General features: G+C 58.3%; 2 non-coding genes and 1 pseudogene across 2 annotated transcripts; all 3 read right to left on the bottom strand.

Annotated features, from left to right (window-relative positions):
- LOC124580558 overlaps positions 1-4,290 on the bottom strand; it is a 7,943-nt pseudogene extending 3,653 nt beyond the window's left edge.
- A 189-nt stretch (positions 4,291-4,479) lies between these two features.
- LOC124580528 lies at positions 4,480-4,635 on the bottom strand. Its single transcript, XR_006973161.1, has one exon. It is a non-coding gene; the product is annotated as a 5.8S ribosomal RNA (ribosomal RNA).
- Positions 4,636-4,986: 351 nt separating this feature from the next.
- On the bottom strand, positions 4,987-6,903 carry LOC124580542. The gene has a single exon (XR_006973174.1). It is a non-coding gene; the product is annotated as a small subunit ribosomal RNA (ribosomal RNA).
- Between the last annotated feature and the right edge of the window lie 3,097 nt (positions 6,904-10,000).

Below are 10,000 nucleotides of genomic sequence, written 5' to 3' on the forward strand. Positions count from 1 at the left end.
GGACTTCGTGCGGCAGGCGCCGCAACTCCGCTGGGGTAAGGCCGTCCGGCCCGGCTGCTGATCCCCTGGGCGGCAACGCGGCGGCGACCTCCTCATGTGTGACCGGCCCCCATATGCACTCGAGAGCGACAGGCTCTGAGTGCGGGAGGAGGCGGTCACGAATGAAGCCCGCGGTGGAGATGGGCTTCTTGGTGAAGAGGTCCGCCCAGAAGTCCAGCAGACCAGGGATGGCAGGTGGCGGCTGGAGCAGGGTGCCATCCAAGAGGCCGCGCACGCAACGTGCACGCGACCGTCGGAAGGCATCCTGCGTTCTCGCGTACTCCCAGCGGCGCCGCTTGCGCTTCTGCGTCGGCGGCGCGGCAGGCGGCCGCTTCGATGGTTGGCGCGGCCGCTGTGTCCTGGTGATCGATCTCTCCCCTCTGGACCCGACCGACGCAAGGGCATCCGGGAGCATGCCCAGGATGACATCGGGCGGCGTGCCCCGCCCTAGACCTATGACACGATCCAGGGCAGAGAAACGCTGGGCGGAAGCGGGTAGCCCCGCCAGATGCTCCCAGATGGCGGCGTCAGTCGGCCCCTCCGGCGGCGGCCCGGTGGTGTCGGCCGCGAAGTCCTCGGCTGCGTCGACGGGCGGCGCAGCGGCCTCGCCCGCGTCAGGCAGCGGGCTCGCTGCTCCCCGGCGGGACGCCGGCTCTTCCCCCCGACCGATCTCAAGCGCCTCCATGAATTGGCGGACAAGCTGCTTGTGGGCAGCTTGCCGCCGTCGGCACTTGATTGCCTCGAGCGTTCGGTCGGGGAACATCCTGATGAGTTCTTGATTGACGAAGAAGAACCGGGCGTCCCTCTCAAGGAACAGTTCGGCCTCCGCCTTGGCGAGCGACAGGACTTCTTCCTCCGTCCACCTCGCGCGATGCCTCTCCGTGACGATCTCCGCGTTGGCGGCCGCAAGATGTTGGCGGCGGCGATGGACCCCGAGACCGTTCTTGGTTGTAAAGCTGCGGTGGCACTCACTACAGGTATACATAGCTGCAAAAGTTACAAGATTTTCGGCACGGCCGGTTGGCCGGCTAGGTGCTGGGGGAGTTGGGGTGGCACCTTCAGCGGAAGGGCCACCACTTGTTCTCTGCTTACTGCCCCCAACTAAAAAAGGGATAGTGCGAGGGGGGGCTGGTAACCCCCCCAAGCCCCTGGTGCGGTCTTCCACTCTGCGAAATCAGCGGGCCCACGAGAAGGGGAGAAGACCGCAGGAGAGGAGAGGCTAAGAGGGCTAGGCCCATGTATTGCGCATCACTCTCCCTGTAACTATAACCCAAGGAAGGCACCTCGCAGCAGCAGCACGACTACATCAAGACCGCACTTCGAGAAGCCAAGTCCGGATGCAGCCACACCGCTGCCACTTGGCCACCTTAAGAGAGTCATAGTTACTCCCGCCGTTTACCCGCGCTTGCTTGAATTTCTTCACGTTGACATTCAGAGCACTGGGCAGAAATCACATTGCGTCAACACCCGCTAGGGCCATCGCAATGCTTTGTTTTAATTAGACAGTCGGATTCCCCCAGTCCGTGCCAGTTCTGAGTTGATCGTTGAATGGCGGCCGAAGAGAATCCGCGCACCCGCGCGCCCCCGGAGGAGCACGCTAAGGCGGACGCGGCCTCGCAGCAAGGAAGATCCGTGGGAGGCCAAGGCACGGGACCGAGCTCGGATCCTGCACGCAGGTTGAAGCACCGGGGCGCGAACGCCGCGCAGGCGCGCGCATCCTGCACCGCCGGCCAGCACGAGGCCAACCAACGGCGAGAGCAGACCACGCCCGCGCTAAACGCCCGCACTTACCGGCACCCCTACGGCACTCACCTCGCCCAGGCCCGGCACGTTAGCGCTGACCCACTTCCCGACCAAGCCCGACACGCCCCGATCCTCAGAGCCAATCCTTATCCCGAAGTTACGGATCCAATTTGCCGACTTCCCTTACCTACATTATTCTATCGACTAGAGGCTCTTCACCTTGGAGACCTGCTGCGGATATGGGTACGAACCGGCGCGACACCTCCACGTGGCCCTCTCCCGGATTTTCAAGGTCCGAGGGGAAGATCGGGACACGGCCGCAACTGCGGTGCTCTTCGCGTTCCAAACCCTATCTCCCTGCTAGAGGATTCCAGGGAACTCGAACGCTCATGCAGAAAAGAAAACTCTTCCCCGATCTCCCGACGGCGTCTCCGGGTCCTTTTGGGTTACCCCGACGAGCATCTCTAAAAGAGGGGCCCGACTTGTATCGGTTCCGCTGCCGGGTTCCGGAATAGGAACCGGATTCCCTTTCGCCCAACGGGGGCCAGCACAAAGTGCATCATGCTATGACGGCCCCCATCAACATCGGATTTCTCCTAGGGCTTAGGATCGACTGACTCGTGTGCAACGGCTGTTCACACGAAACCCTTCTCCGCGTCAGCCCTCCAGGGCCTCGCTGGAGTATTTGCTACTACCACCAAGATCTGCACCGACGGCGGCTCCAGGCAGGCTCACGCCCAGACCCTTCTGCGCCCACCGCCGCGACCCTCCTACTCGTCAGGGCTTCGCGGCCGGCCGCAAGGACCGGCCATGACTGCCAGACTGACGGCCGAGTATAGGCACGACGCTTCAGCGCCATCCATTTTCAGGGCTAGTTGCTTCGGCAGGTGAGTTGTTACACACTCCTTAGCGGATTCCGACTTCCATGGCCACCGTCCTGCTGTCTTAAGCAACCAACGCCTTTCATGGTTCCCATGAGCGTCGATTCGGGCGCCTTAACTCGGCGTTTGGTTCATCCCACAGCGCCAGTTCTGCTTACCAAAAGTGGCCCACTTGGCACTCCGATCCGAGTCGTTTGCTCGCGGCTTCAGCATATCAAGCAAGCCGGAGATCTCACCCATTTAAAGTTTGAGAATAGGTTGAGGTCGTTTCGGCCCCAAGGCCTCTAATCATTCGCTTTACCGGATGAGACTCGTACGAGCACCAGCTATCCTGAGGGAAACTTCGGAGGGAACCAGCTACTAGATGGTTCGATTAGTCTTTCGCCCCTATACCCAGCTCCGACGATCGATTTGCACGTCAGAATCGCTACGGACCTCCATCAGGGTTTCCCCTGACTTCGTCCTGGCCAGGCATAGTTCACCATCTTTCGGGTCCCAACGTGTACGCTCTAGGTGCGCCTCACCTCGCAATGAGGACGAGACGCCCCGGGAGTGCGGAGGCCGCCGCCCCGTGAAGGGCGGGGAAGCCCCATCCTCCCTCGGCCCGCGCAAGGCGAGACCTTCACTTTCATTACGCCTTTAGGTTTCGTACAGCCCAATGACTCGCGCACATTGTTAGACTCCTTGGTCCGTGTTTCAAGACGGGTCGTGAAATTGTCCAAAGCTGAAGCGCCGCTGACGGGAGCGATTATTCCGCCCGAGAGCATCCCGAGCCAACAGCGGCGCGGGTCCGGGGCCGGGCCAGGTAGGTCCGTCATCCGGGAAGAACCGCGCGCGCTTGCCGGGAGCCCGAGCGCCCAAAGGGGCGAATCGACTCCTCCAGATATACCGCCGGGCAGCCAGCCAGGACACCGGGGCTCTGCCCAACAGACGCGAACCGAGGCCCGCGGAAGGACAGGCTGCGCACCCGGGCCGTAGGCCGGCACCCAGCGGGTCGCGACGTCCTACTAGGGGAGAAGTGCGGCCCACCGCACACCGGAACGGCCCCACCCCGCGGCGAGTGGAAAGGCAACCGGACACGACCCCGCCGCGGATTGCTCCGCGCGGGCGGCCGGCCCCATCTGCCGAGGGCGGAGGCCAGTGGCCGGATGGGCGTGAATCTCACCCGTTCGACCTTTCGGACTTCTCACGTTTACCCCAGAACGGTTTCACGTACTTTTGAACTCTCTCTTCAAAGTTCTTTTCAACTTTCCCTCACGGTACTTGTTCGCTATCGGTCTCGTGGTCATATTTAGTCTCAGATGGAGTTTACCACCCACTTGGAGCTGCACTCTCAAGCAACCCGACTCGAAGGAGAGGTCCCGCCGACGCTCGCACCGGCCGCTACGGGCCTGGCACCCTCTACGGGCCGTGGCCTCATTCAAGTTGGACTTGGGCTCGGCGCGAGGCGTCGGGGTAGTGGGACCCTCCCAAACACCACATGCCACGACAGGCGGCAGCCTGCGGGGTTCGGTGCTGGACTCTTCCCTGTTCGCTCGCCGCTACTGGGGGAATCCTTGTTAGTTTCTTTTCCTCCGCTTAGTAATATGCTTAAATTCAGCGGGTAGTCTCGCCTGCTCTGAGGTCGTTGTACGAGGTGTCGCACGCCACACCGCCAGCCGGCTGTGCAACGCTACCGAGTAAGTACCGGTATGCGAACCGCCAGGCGACGGGCGCGCATCGCACGTTTAAGGAGGCGCGGCCGGCCCCACAGGCGGCCGCGACGCTCCCAGGTCTGCGAAGCGGGGCAAACGCCGCGCGCTTCAGTATACGTAGCCGACCCTCAGCCAGACGTGGCCCGGGAACGGAATCCATGGACCGCAATGTGCGTTCGAAACGTCGATGTTCATGTGTCCTGCAGTTCACATGTCGACGCGCAATTTGCTGCGTTCTTCATCGACCCACGAGGCCGAGTGATCCACCGTCCTGGGTGATCTTTTCTTAGTTTACACTGTCTCTTTCAAGACAGTTGCATAGGCGGGACGTAGGCGTGTGGCGGCCCCTGTTCAAGCGTTCTGTGTCCAACGGCCTCACGGCCGATGGGCGTCGTACGGCTCCACACCGGAGCGGACAGGCAGTCGGGCGAAAGTCATTCAAAACCGGCGCCAGGCGCCAGGTGCCGCAGGCCAGCCGCTCCAGCGCTTCAGCGCTCGTACCACACAACATTGGCGTTAGTTTTGAGAAGCACGCGTGGTTCCGCACGCGGCGCACGGCTACTGCGAGCCGTACAGGTAGCGTGTTGCGCGACACGACACGCACATCGAAAGACATGCAGTCTAGTCGGTAATGATCCTTCCGCAGGTTCACCTACGGAAACCTTGTTACGACTTTTACTTCCTCTAAATGATCAAGTTTGGTCATCTTTCCGGTAGCATCGGCAAACGACAGAGTCAATGCCGCGTACCAGTCCGAAGACCTCACTAAATCATTCAATCGGTAGTAGCGACGGGCGGTGTGTACAAAGGGCAGGGACGTAATCAACGCGAGCTTATGACTCGCGCTTACTGGGAATTCCTCGTTCATGGGGAACAATTGCAAGCCCCAATCCCTAGCTCGAAGGAGGTTCAGCGGGTTACCCCGACCTTTCGGCCTAGGAAGACACGCTGATTCCTTCAGTGTAGCGCGCGTGCGGCCCAGAACATCTAAGGGCATTCACAGACCTGTTATTGCTCAATCTCGTGCGGCTAGAAGCCGCCTGTCCCTCTAAGAAGAAAAGTAATCGCTGACAGCACGAAGGATGTCACGCGACTAGTTAGCAGGCCTAGAGGTCTCGTTCGTTATCGGAATTAACCAGACAAATCGCTCCACCAAACTAAGAACGGCCATGCACCACCACCCACCGAATCAAGAAAGAGCTATCAATCTGTCAATCCTTCCGGTGTCCGGGCCTGGTGAGGTTTCCCGTGTTGAGTCAAATTAAGCCGCAGGCTCCACTCCTGGTGGTGCCCTTCCGTCAATTCCTTTTAGTTTCAGCTTTGCAACCATACTTCCCCCGGAACCCAAAAGCTTTGGTTTCCCGGAGGCTGCCCGCCGAGTCATCGGAGGAACTGCGGCGGATCGCTGGCTGGCATCGTTTATGGTTAGAACTAGGGCGGTATCTGATCGCCTTCGAACCTCTAACTTTCGTTCTTGATTAATGAAAACATACTTGGCAAATGCTTTCGCTTCTGTTCGTCTTGCGACGATCCAAGAATTTCACCTCTAACGTCGCAATACGAATGCCCCCCGCCTGTCCCTATTAATCATTACCTCGGGTTCCGAAAACCAACAAAATAGAACCGAGGTCCTATTCCATTATTCCATGCACACAGTATTCAGGCGGGCTTGCCTGCTTTAAGCACTCTAATTTGTTCAAAGTAAACGTGCCGGCCCCACCGAGACACTCACTCAAGAGCACCCTGGTAGGAGTGCAACGGGGTCCGCCTCGGGACGCACGAGCACGCACGAGGCGCGTCGCACGCCTTCAGCTCGCCCCACCGGCAGGACGTCCCACGATACATGCCAGTTAAACACCGACGGGCGGTGAACCAACAGCGTGGGACACAAATCCAACTACGAGCTTTTTAACCGCAACAACTTTAATATACGCTATTGGAGCTGGAATTACCGCGGCTGCTGGCACCAGACTTGCCCTCCAATAGATACTCGTTAAAGGATTTAAAGTGTACTCATTCCGATTACGGGGCCTCGGATGAGTCCCGTATCGTTATTTTTCGTCACTACCTCCCCGTGCCGGGAGTGGGTAATTTGCGCGCCTGCTGCCTTCCTTGGATGTGGTAGCCGTTTCTCAGGCTCCCTCTCCGGAATCGAACCCTGATTCCCCGTTACCCGTTACAACCATGGTAGGCGCAGAACCTACCATCGACAGTTGATAAGGCAGACATTTGAAAGATGCGTCGCCGGTACGAGGACCGTGCGATCAGCCCAAAGTTATTCAGAGTCACCAAGGCAAACGGACCGGACGAGCCGACCGATTGGTTTTGATCTAATAAAAGCGTCCCTTCCATCTCTGGTCGGGACTCTGTTTGCATGTATTAGCTCTAGAATTACCACAGTTATCCAAGTAACGTGGGTACGATCTAAGGAACCATAACTGATTTAATGAGCCATTCGCGGTTTCACCTTAATGCGGCTTGTACTGAGACATGCATGGCTTAATCTTTGAGACAAGCATATGACTACTGGCAGGATCAACCAGGGAGCTGCGTCAACTAGAGCTGAGCAGCCGGCCGCCCGGGAGTGTGTCCCGGGGGCCCGCGCGAACACGCAAGCGTCCGCTCAATTATTCTGCAAACAGGAGGAGGCTGAGCTCCCCTGCACAATACACCTCGAAACCCTCTCAGGTCCCGGCGGCGCGCAGCGCCGTCCTAAGTACTTGGTCGGGTTCGAGAGAGGCGCAATCGCCCGGAGTTTGGCGAGTAGACGCTTTAGGTGCGACCACCCGTGCTCCCAACTGAGCTTGCCGCTGCCGACAGAGGCCCGGGAGCGTGCTGTCGTGGCATTGCCGGCGGGAGACAACACGCGCCACCTACGGTGGCCGGCAGCTCCAACGCCAGCGCCACAGAAGGACAAAAGCCCCACTTGGGTGCCGAAGCGAACTCTCCCAGCACAGCGCACGCGCCAACACGTCCGCACAGCTGCGATACAATCCACCTGCGAGAACCGCAGAGGCGACCGAGCAGCAGACGGCGTCGCGGCGCCGAGCGCCGGGCGGCGGCGCATCCTCAGCGCACACAGTCCTCAATCGGACCAGCACACTGCAGATGTCCACCGCGCTTCGCACCGGGCCCGCGAGGACCTACTTTGGCCGCACGGCGCCGCGTGCAGGGTGCGCCGGCGCGCAGCTGCGCCGCCTGCCGCCTCCGTCGGCCGGCGCGCCTGCCACTGGCCGCCCCCACCAGCCGGCTGTAGCGCGTGCGCCCACGCACCGCGCGGCCAGCACGCCGGAAGGCCCCCCCTCACCGGCCGGGGACGGTCCCACCCAGCCACCGCCGCGTATCGCTTCACACCCACATGCCATTCACGTTCGTGGGCATGGTGGGTATCGCTGAAACAACCGGTTGGTAGCTCAACCGATCGTCGCCATCACTGATTCACCTCTAGCGAGAACAACCGCACCACAACGGTTTACCAGTTCTTCATTTGCGTAACGTCACCAGCAAACGTAGACGTCCATCGCCATTTGCAAATTCAACGATTGTTGCATGCCTGTGTCAGGTGTCACGACACACTATGTCTGCCCACATACACGCAACAACATGTGCACGCTTCGCGAACACGTGGAAGGTGGCCCCCGTACGTATGCGATGTCCATTGCGCGAACGACTGTCAACCGGCCTCTGTCGCATGTCGCAGATGTGGAACGCAGTGCACCATGCTATCACGGTGTGTGAGAAGAGACGACTACGTCTGACAACACGCGCCACTACATCAACAGACGGCTCATGCTGATCGCCATCCACGGCATACCATACTGCAATCCAGCTCTTATAGGGAGACGACACGTAGCTGAGTGCACAATATTTGGACCGTATGGTTCGCCGTTGTTGGCGCAGTCGTGGTACGGTCACACATGTACCACGATGTATCATTCAGTACATGAGGACCAATGTGCGGTACAGTGTGTGATTTGGACGTACAACATCAGCGGACAGTTGCCACAAGCCGTACCACAACGTAGGCTGTGCTTCGCCATGCGAATGCCAATGAACAACTGCGAAGGGCATTGAGCATGTACGTCCTGCCGCCATCCGCATTACAGTGTATAGCTGCAAGGTGTTTAACATGAAGCGATACTCTGGGGACCGGGCAGTGCGAGTAGCAAACTATATTGCGGGGGTTGCAGTTAGGCAACACTACACTAATTTAACGCGTCGTATGACAATTACAGAGCAGGTTAAGGCCCAACGTGTGTTGGGTTAAGGCCCAACGTGTGTTGGGTTAAGGCCCAACGTGTGTTGGGTTAAGGCCCAACGTGTGTTGGGTTAAGGCCCAACGTGTGTTGGGTTAAGGCCCAACGTGTGTTGGGTTAAGGCCCAACGTGTGTTGGGTTAAGGCCCAACGTGTGTTGGGTTAAGGCCCAACGTGTGTTGGGTTAAGGCCCAACGTGTGTTGGGTTAAGGCCCAACGTGTGTTGGGTTAAGGCCCAACGTGTGTTGGGTTAAGGCCCAACGTGTGTTGGGTTAAGGCCCAACGTGTGTTGGGTTAAGGCCCAACGTGTGTTGGGTTAAGGCCCAACGTGTGTTGGGTTAAGGCCCAACGTGTGTTGGGTTAAGGCCCAACGTGTGTTGGGTTAAGGCCCAACGTGTGTTGGGTTAAGGCCCAACGTGTGTTGGGTTAAGGCCCAACGTGTGTTGGGTTAAGGCCCAACGTGTGTTGGGTTAAGGCCCAACGTGTGTTGGGTTAAGGCCCAACGTGTGTTGGGTTAAGGCCCAACGTGTGTTGGGTTAAGGCCCAACGTGTGTTGGGTTAAGGCCCAACGTGTGTTGGGTTAAGGCGCAACATAGGTTAGGTTAAGGCGCAACATAGGTTAGGTTAAGGCGCAACATAGGTTAGGTTAAGGCGCAACATAGGTTAGGTTAAGGCGCAACATAGGTTAGGTTAAGGCGCAACATAGGTTAGGTTAAGGCGCAACATAGGTTAGGTTACGGCGCAACATAGGTTAGGTTAAGGCGCAACATAGGTTAGGTTAAGGCGCAACATAGGTTAGGTTACGGCGCAACATAGGTTAGGTTAAGGCGCAACATAGGTTAGGTTAAGGCGCAACATAGGTTAGGTTAAGGCGCAACATAGGTTAGGTTAAGGCGCAACATAGGTTAGGTTAAGGCGCAACATAGGTTAGGTTAAGGCGCAACATAGGTTAGGTTAAGGCGCAACATAGGTTAGGTTAAGGCGCAACATAGGTTAGGTTACGGCGCAACATAGGTTAGGTTAAGGCGCAACATAGGTTAGGTTAAGGCGCAACATAGGTTAGGTTAAGGCGCAACATAGGTTAGGTTATGGCGCAACATAGGTTAGGTTACGGCGCAACATAGGTTAGGTTACGGCGCAACATAGGTTAGGTTAAGGCGCAACATAGGTTAGGTTAAGGCGCAACATAGGTTAGGTTAAGGCGCAACATAGGTTAGGTTAAGGCGCAACATAGGTTAGGTTAAGGCGCAACATAGGTTAGGTTAAGGCGCAACATGGGTTAGGTTAAGGCGCAACATGGGTTAGGTTAAGGCGCAACATGGGTTAGGTTAAGGCGCAACATGGGTTAGGTTAAGGCGCAACATGGGTTAGGTTAAGGCGCAACATGG

Source organism: Schistocerca americana, unplaced genomic scaffold (genome assembly GCF_021461395.2).
Source record: "Schistocerca americana isolate TAMUIC-IGC-003095 unplaced genomic scaffold, iqSchAmer2.1 HiC_scaffold_332, whole genome shotgun sequence".
In the NCBI taxonomy this organism is placed as follows: Eukaryota; Metazoa; Arthropoda; class Insecta; order Orthoptera; family Acrididae; genus Schistocerca; species Schistocerca americana.